Source organism: Podarcis melisellensis (genome assembly GCF_964234715.1).
Source record: "Podarcis melisellensis genome assembly, chromosome: 1".
Taxonomy (NCBI): Eukaryota; Metazoa; Chordata; class Lepidosauria; order Squamata; family Lacertidae; genus Podarcis; species Podarcis melisellensis.
Genome location: NC_138528.1, coordinates 117,357,457 through 117,366,680, shown reverse-complemented (window position 1 = coordinate 117,366,680; position 9,224 = coordinate 117,357,457). Strand labels below are relative to the sequence as shown.

The following is a 9,224-nucleotide window of genomic DNA, read 5'->3' as shown; positions in this document are numbered from 1 at the left end:
GCAAAGTTCTTAACCTGAAGCACTATTTCTGGCTTAGCGGAGTCTGTAACCTGAAGCCTATGTAACCTGAAGCATATGTAACCTGAGGTACCACTGTAAAGGAACGAGTAACCTGCCCAGTACAGACTTCAAGCATCTGCTTTGACTTTTGAGGCAGGGTGAGGAATCACATGCAATTCAATCAGAGGCCTCTCCACATCATATTCTGAACCCCAGCAGTAATCCAACGCTCTAACCACTACACCACACTGCCTCTCCTCTGTTGCACCTCCATGCCCCATGGAGTGGCTTAGACTGAGCATCAAGCAACAGCCAGGGAGTCTCCAGGTTCCAATTCTCCCCTGAAGTTTGCTGGATGACCTTGGGTCATGCGCAATCACTGTGCCTAAGCAGCCTACCTCCTGGGGTGGTTGTGAGGGTCTGCATGTTGCCTTGAGCTCCACAGAAGAAAGGCAGGATGCAATGGAGAAAGGGAGGCTGCAAGGGGATTTATGACAGCTTTCCACCTTCGCTGCCTTGAGAGCCTGTGTGATCTAACAGTTAAGAGGGTCGGGAGGGATCCTAGGGTCATCTAGCCCAACCCCAGCTCCACGCAGGGTTTCCCATCCAATCTGAAACCACACCGGACCCTGCTTAGCTTTGGAAACGTTCCAGCGGCTTTCTTGCTGCACCACTCCCGTTTTCTATGCCTCCTAGGTGGAGGGATCTCGCTGTCCCGCGCCTCACTTCAGCTCCTGGGTGCGCGCAGGCAATTTCAGGACGGTCGGCTTAAAAAAGGTGGGAAAAGCAGCAAGAAGCAGCAGCCCTGCGCTCCTACCGAGAGCGCGTCTCCGGGAAGAGAAAAAGAGCAGCGCTTGCCTTGCCAAGAAAGTAACCCAATCCTCCCGGCGGGCGGGGTCTGGGGCTGATGTAACAGGAAACGGGGATGTTTCCTTTGCGCTGCGGATCGCTTACAACCGGACCACGCTCGCCAGTCCCTCCTCAGACCCAGCCGCCTCCTCCGGAGGGCAGAGCGCAGCAGAGCCGCTTCCCTTCGCCCCATCTCCCAACTTGGATTGTACCTGCCTCTCCTGATCGACTCCTTTGTTGTGCGCTTCGACTCCGCTTCGCATTTGTCTTTTTGGAGTGTGTGTGTGTGTTTGTGTGTGTGTGGAAGGGGGCAAAGCTGTCTCCGAAACGAAGAACCCACCGAGAGTTGGACGCACGTCCGATCGCCTTGCCTACGGTGCCGCTGGGAGGAAGAGCTTTTGGGTGAGCATCGATCCTAATACGGATCACTCTTGACCCACGCGCGCGAGAGGCAATCGCTCCCGCTGGCGAAGTTGGGGGCTCCCCGCGCGCGTGTGGTTTGCACAAGCCGTGGAGAGGAACTTTATTTGGAGGGAGGGAGAGGGGAAACCCCTTTGTTCGAAAGCGTGCCTCCGTGTAGGGGTGAGAGAGGTGGGACCACACGCAACTTGGCTGCGCGTAAAGAGACAGACCCCAAGTTGGCAGCAAGCGACACCGGGGCGCACCCGGTTTCGCCTTGGGGAAATGCAGGAAATCCTTTGGGCGCCTTCGGAGTTTTCAGAATCCCTCTGGAGCAAAGCCCGGCGTGGAAAGCAGGCGGCTTTGGGCAAAGCAGGGGCGAACGGAAGAAGAGGACGAGGGCGATGCCGGCGCTGCAGCCGCGCTCGCCTCGGTGCCGTTTCGGTGGCTGAATCGGCGCGAGGGCTTGCGCGCATTGCGAGCTCCTTGGCTTGTAGGAGAGGGTGGCGTGGAGAGAGACGAGCGCGCGAAAAGGCACCCCCGGTAGCCCTTTGCTGTTCGTCTCAGATCAGACTCAGGGCTCTAAACCTGCGCGTCCTTACTTGGGAATAAGCCTCGTTGCTCTCAGTTGGGACTTCCTTCAAGTAAACGGGGGAAAGCTTGTTCTGGGAGACCCAGAGAGATCAGTGGGGCTCTTAAGGAGACACAGTTGAGGCCATGCACTGTGGCACTTGTGCCTGAGTAGGCTTAACATCGTTATTAGCATTCAGGGAAGTTTTTAGTGTGTGATGTTGTATTGGCTTTTATTGTTTTTTGTTGGGAGCTGCCCAGAGGGGCATCATATTTATAAATTGTTGCTGTTGTTTGTATATCACCCTACACCTGTAGATAAAGTTCAATACCTGGTACTAATCACATTTGCATCCAGATGTTGCTATTTCTGATTTTATGTATGAATAGCCTAGGTCCCGAATCCAGCCGGCTTTGCTATTTCCAGGAAAGATGCTTTAAGATCCATAGCCTTGTTTGCTGCTGCCAGTCCTTTAGGTGCCAATGTGCCTAGAATTTCTGCCCAGGGCTGCAATTCTGCTTACGCTTACCTGGGAACAAGCCAGATTCAATTTGGTCACTCTTCTGAGTAGGCATACATTGTTTGAATCGGACTGCCTGGTCGCAGTCCCAAGCAATTGGCAATCCCACACTAAGTGAGAGGACTTCTGAGTAAGCCTGGTTAGGACTGGGGTATTAGCGGGTCATGTGTTCACCACAAACACTGCCACTTTTCCTCCTTCAGCCTCAAAACCATTGGAGCCGTGAAAATGTGGAAGCGTGTGGACTTGTAGGGTTACATTTTCTCCCCATCCCCGTGTGGTTAGACTTCTCTTGATTCGGATGTAGCAAAGAGGGAGCAGCATATGAATATAGGGGAGGTTTTCATGTTTGGTGTTTTATTGTGTTTTTAATATTCGACTAGGAAGTGCCCAGAATTGGGGGCAACCCAGTCAGATGGCCAGCCTATAAATAAAATTGTTGTTGTTTCCATGAGGTTCAGCTTTGGGGATTGACTTTCTGTGTGTAAGGAAGAGATTGTTTAAGGAGGATTGGCTCCTGTGTGATGAGTTGTCAATGACAAAAATCCTACTGAGGTGTATAGAGGGAAAGAAATGCCTTTGGGTCACCCAGGGAGGTTGGCAGCCCTACATTTAAACTCTATGGAGAATTTGTGAGTGCAGAATAGATGTGCGGTCCAAGGCTCCACTGCTATTTTGGCCATTTGAAATTAACCCTTCTTAGCACTGGGGAGCAGGACTCCACGTACCTGGAAGGTCAAGGGGTCGTTGAAGAAACCCCCAATAGAAATATCTGGGGCACAGAGAGTGCTGAAATGCTTCGGATAGACTTGTTTGGGGGTTTTCTTTTGCCAGAGATTGGAAAATGCAAGTAAACCCCCTTCATACAAGAGTAGCTGCTAAAGGATTGGAGTTGTTCTTCTGGAGTTAAGAGTTACACCTGGTTTTATCATATTTTTAAGCACTGCTGTTGTTTGTTCGGAACTCAAATGGCACGGGGTTAACTTTCATCCGTGAACCCTATGAGGTAATTCAGGCTGGTACCTTGTCTCCATTTCCCCAGGAGGAAAAATCCCTATAGCTCAGAAGTGCATGAATTGCTTCACATGTCTCACGTTTCTTGACTGCGCCTACAAAGGTCTGTCCGTTTTAATAGTTAGAAATTGTGTCATTTGTTGTGTCCCTTGCTGCTTGTAACACATAATGGGCTATTGCTCTACATTTCAGCGTTTCCTTTTGTCTGCTGGATACCAGTTGTCTGCTTGTATTACTACTTTTGACCTTTTTTAAAAAAAGAAAAGAAAAAGGAACGAGACGCTTTGCAAATGGTCAAATAAAATCCTGCTCTTTGTTGCCATGATCCAGATAAGTGCTGACTGAGGTATTTCTGCCAGTTCATTCAGAGGGTGGACTAGGGGATTTGGTATCTGTTCTCAAAAACATTCACAGATCTAAAACATCAGACCCGAATATCTTTCTTTGGATTATAAAGAAACCGGCCACTGAGTAGTACTTAGCCGTGATGCAAAACTAGAGTTCAGGACATGGGTGGCGCTGTGGTCTAAAGCACTAAGCCTCTAGGGCTTGCCAATCAGAAGGTTGTTGGTTCAAATCCCCATGATGGAGTGAGCTCCTGTTGCTCAGTCCCTGCTCCTGCCAACCTAGCACACTAGTGCAAGTAGATAAATAGGTACCACTGCTGTGGGAAGGTAAACAGTGTTTCTGTGAACTCTGGCTTCTATCACGGTGTCCCATTGCACCAGAAGTGGTTTTGTCATGCTGGCCAGATGACCCAGAAAGCTGTCTGTCGACAAACGTCGGCTCCCTCAGCCTGAAAGCGAAATGAGCGCCACAAACCCATAGTCGCCTTTGACTGGACTTACCCCTCCAGGGGCCCTTTGCCTTTACCTTTTACCTTTTACCTTTACTATAGTTCACATTACCATCTTAGAGGATGGTGAAGTTGTGTGTGTGTTTCTTTTCTGTGTGTTCCTCAGATGTTCAAATCAACATGACTTCATTAGTGTCATGTTTGTGTCTATTTGTATACAGGGGACATTGATGGGCAGGGATCCTCACACCTTTGCTAGGAATGGCCAAAGGACTCTCACCTGTGTGAATAGTTTCTTATGACAGTAGTACAGGATGCAACTATATTTTGGATGGCGTTGAGCTGTGTGAACACAGGTTCAAAACCCAGCACTGGAAACGCAGCGAATGCACTGTAAAGGGGAATGTGAATTTATTTAATTTTTATTTATTTTATATCCCGCCCATCTGGCTGGGTTTCCCCAGCCATTCTGGGCAGCTTACAACATATATAAAAACACAACAAAGCATCAAACATTAAAAAAACCACATATCCTATACAAGCAACAAACAAACCAATAAATAAATAGAAACCAACAACAATAACAAACAGTTTACATTTTGTTCAAATTAAAATAACCACCAAACCCAACTAAACATTTAACTAACACCAACCTGACAAAAACAAAACAGAGGAACCAAAATTGGAAGTCATAGAATCATAGAAGAGTTGGAAGAGACCACAAGGGCCATCGAGTCCAACCCCCTGCCAAGCAGGAAACCCCATCAGAGCACTCCTGACATATGGTTGTCAAGCCTCTGCTTAAAGACCTCCAAAGAAGGAGACTCCACCACACTCCTTGGCAGCAAATTCCACTGTCGAACAGCTCTTACCGTCAGGAAGTTCTTCCTAATGTTTAGGTGGAACTGGTTAAAGCATTGTGAAACTATTTAGCCAGTTGCCCCAACCCAAGAGTTGTTCCAGCAATGTCTCAATGGCCTCCCAGGAGCCTCTTTTAGCTGCTCAAGGTGAGTCTGGGCTCCATCCCCTAGGACAGGTGAAAATGGGCCTTGAAGTAGTATTCCTTCCAGCACTCACAGTGCAGCCATGAACACCGCAGCGGTTAACCTCCTCCACTCCAAGGCCACAAGCTCTTGGAAACATGGTGGTGAGGGCTACATAACAGTGAGGCTAGAAGCAAAGAAGGTCATGGCCTGTGTTTTCTCTCTGTCTTTCTGCCACCTGCTTCCCTGCTACTCCCTCCCTCCCTCCTTCCCTCCCTCTTTCTCTTCCTCCCTGCCCAGAGAACTACCAGGAAAGGACAGATTACTGTTGCCAGAGGTCTCAAATGATTGCTCCCAGAGGGATTTCCATCCATCCATCCTCCACCCATTTTGGCTTTGTGTGTTTTGCTTCCCTGCGCTCCTTCTCTTCCTTCCAGCTCCCCCCAACTGCATGAAATCCATCGGAGGTCCACAGGTTCCTCACCACTCAAGAATCATTACCACAGTCCTGTAAGGCAGGCGAATATGATTCTCCCCGTGTCGCAAAGGGATTCACATGCACCATGCATTTAAAGCACCACGGGGGGGGGGGCAGGAAGAATCCTGGGAGCTGTAGTTTGTTATGGGTTCTGGGAACGGTAGCTGTGTGCAGTTTTCAGGGGCTTCATCCTCAAGGTTTTCTCACCTCATGTCACTCTATGTAGCATTTTGAGGCAGGGGAATTCTGACCACGACACCACAATGCAGCACATTTTGCACCATGGAAGAAGAGCAGGAGAGAGAATAAGACACAGGGCTCCTATTTTCAGTGGCCACCCGGCACCTGCAGTATCATTTAATTTTGGCCCAAGGTGCTTAGAAAGCCACTTTATCCACAAAACCAAATCCTATCACAGTCAGTGAATAAACTATCCAGATTAGAGCTACAGCAAACACCTTTTGTGACTCTCTGTGTGTGCTTTGAATGTATGGTGGTTAGGCAGCCTGTAAAATCCAAATCTAACATCATAAATTTGTCAAACAAGTTTGTTTGCGAACTGAAATCTGCAGTAGTTTTCATGTCTAAGGCTTAAATCACCCTTTGCATTGAACATCCTCTAAAATGTGAATAGGAAACTTCATTAATAAAAAAATCTACATTCAATTTTTTCTCCTGCGTTTGGTCCGGCATTAACCACTTTGGGACTGTAAGAAGACCTCTTCTGGATCAAACCAAAGATCCATCTATAATTCACACATGGCACAGGAAAGGCTGAAAGGGGCTTCTCAGCCTATATTTTTTGCAGTTGAATCCCGGAAGGAAAGAAAGTATAAACTGAAAGCAATGGTGGGTTCAAATGCAAACGTTTTTGCTTTCTGGGATATAAACGTTTTATTTTCGTTTGCTTAAAATGGTAGATATAAGAAGATGGATTGTTCTGTTGTTTATGGATATGTTGCTTGTTTTTTTAAAAAAATTTTATTAAGTATAAATTAGAAAACATACATATTCACAACAAAAGAAAATACTTCTAACCAAGGGGAAAAAATTAGAGAATATTTTGTCTCTTTTCATATTTACAGTTATTTATACCTCTATAAAATGCTATTCACAAAAAAGCAGTGAAATGAAAGATAATATATCAGAAAAGAGAAAAAAGAACAAAGAAAGAATAAAGAAGTAAAAGAAAAAGATCATAGGTGAAAAATTTTAAAAGTAGATAAGTACTCACAATACATAGCCGTTTCCCATCTATATTTATATTCATTTGTATAATTTCATCTTGTCCTTATCTACCTTAAATAAAGTGTTTTGGTTTTTTTTTAAAAAAGACTTCCACCGTTTACCTCACATGTTTTTAATAATCCGTTCGTCAGAACCTCTGGTCTTCATATTTTCCCTTTGGATTTCCTTAATGTCTCCACTTTGTATTTTGTATATTATATTTATGTTGCTTGTTAACATTCTCAGTACTGACGTGGTATAGGCAGTTGTGCTCCTGTAGCTAGGAAAATGAAAGAGAGTACCACCAGCATTCGATTCAAGCCGTTGGCTCATCCACTTTGAGAAGGACATGCAAGAGGACATTTTGTAGCTCTTCAGTGGTTAGTTATTAAGCCTACAAAACTTATGTTTCAATGGTGGTGATGCTGGCTAATTTTGGTTACTTTAGAAAGTAAAACAATTGTTTGAAACCTCAGCCTGATCTTTCATAAGTCAAAATTTAGAGCAAATCTTCTGGTGTCTTTGGTTTTATGTTTAATAGAATCTGAGGACGTGGGCAAGTGGAAAGTTAGGGGGATAACTTTAACTGTGTTACACACGAGTTGCCAAAGCTGAGGTGGTTTTAAAATGGTATGTGCACAATATTTTGGAACAAATAAGATTCACAAGGTGAAGCAGTTTTCACTTCTTTCGTAATTTCCAGCAGGCCATTGATCTCTGCGTCTCCCTCTAAGTGGCAGGTCTATACTTACTCTTTTTGAAGATCTGCAAATGTGTTGAACAGAAGCTCACCGAAATATTTCAGTCCTTTTCAGTGAAGCCAGCTGAACCGTCACCACAGGGTTGTGGAGGTGTGGTGAGCGATAGAGGCTGGCTGGTTCATCCTGGAATGGCCAAATTGGCCAAATGCTAGGGTTAAAATAATAATAATTAAGCATCCTTTAACCTTTAGCTGTATTGTTCAAAATCCCATGTTGATCAGGAAGGGGGAGCAGGAATGTCAACTTTCCCACATCCACACCCAACCAACAAGCCATTGCATCACAGCTGCTTTTTATACACACTCTAAATTCCCAATGCAGTTTTGTTAAATGGTATTTTAAAAAGTTTCATCGCCGCTTCAGGTCAGCATTGTCGTTTCAACGCACCTCGGAGTTACACTTTTGCAAACGTAACCTCCTTCCTTCTATTCACCTTCTGCCCGTGTTTGTAGTTTCTGAGTGAATCATGCAGAAATAAGTTCACGTTTACAGCCCTCGGGAAAATTAGATTGAATGGATGCGGATATTGTTGCTTGAATGAAGAGGGATTTTCAGGGGATATTTGTGGCAGGCTGCAAATCTGCTGGCCCATTCCTCATTTTGGAAACTTAATTAAAAAATAAAATAAAATCAGGGTGACTGGGTGTGCTACGTGTTGGAGTACCCAAAACGAAACCCCAGCCACTTGCTGTTTTAATTTACCCAGAGGACTTTTTTAAATGTTCAAGTACATATGCACAATTCTTGCACACAGAGACAAAAGTTATTGAAATATTTCAACCTGAGCAGGGTAGAGGACCCAGCACACACATAAAAAAAAGGTAAAGGACCGCTGGACGGTTAAGTCCTGTCAAAGGTGACTATTGGGTTGCGGCGCTCATCTCGCTTTCAGGCCGAGGGAGCCGGCATTTGTCCACAGGCAGCTTTCTGGGTCATGTGGCCAGCATGACTAAACCACTTCTGGTACAATGGAACACCATGACGGAAACCAGAGTGCACGGAAACGCTGTTAACCTTTCCACAACAGTGGTACCTATTTATCTACTTGCACTGGTGTGCTTTCAAACTGCTAGGTAGGCAGGAGCTGGAGCAGAGCAACAGGCGCTCACCCCATTGTGCGGATTTGAACCGCCGACCTTCTGATCAGCAAGCCCAAGAGGATCAGTGGTTTAGACCACAGCGCCACCCGCATCCCTTTACCAGTGCACACGTACAATGTTGTGGATCTAGGAAATCCTTTAAGCACCTCATCGCTCAGCTTAAGTCCTGACATGCAGAGGTTGTTTTGCCCTATGACACCCAGAGCTTCCCCCCCCCACCGCCCCCGACAACCAGAGTTACCCCCCTAAAAGGCAGCCTCAGTGTGCATCTACATATAAATTAGCAGGTGCAAGCTTGTGTCGTGAGCCTCTGCCCCATGTCTTTCAAGTAGCTATCCCCTTTCCCTTTGCTTCTAGGCTTTTGCACAGATTTACCAAAAGGGCCCTGGCGTTTGAAAGCTTCTGCCCTGTTTCTGGTGCTTCTATAGAGCAAACCTGCAATGTGACTTAAGTCAATTTATGGTTTTATTGATGGCTTTGAAACTGCGTTCGTGCCGATAAAGGAGGAGAAGACGGGGCTTGCCGT

At 46.1% G+C, this 9,224-nt stretch overlaps 1 protein-coding gene across 2 annotated transcripts in view; it reads left to right on the top strand.

Annotated features, from left to right (window-relative positions):
* The first annotated feature begins 910 nt into the window (after positions 1-910).
* CALCRL (calcitonin receptor like receptor) overlaps positions 911-9,224 on the top strand; it is a 90,345-nt gene continuing 82,031 nt past the window's right edge. The window contains exon 1 of one of the 2 annotated variants that reach the window (XM_081931650.1): positions 911-1,251. The gene's annotated coding sequence lies outside the window, so the exon portion shown is untranslated. The remainder of the gene's footprint in view (positions 1,252-9,224) is intronic. The other variant, XM_081931649.1, reaches the window with a different exon arrangement.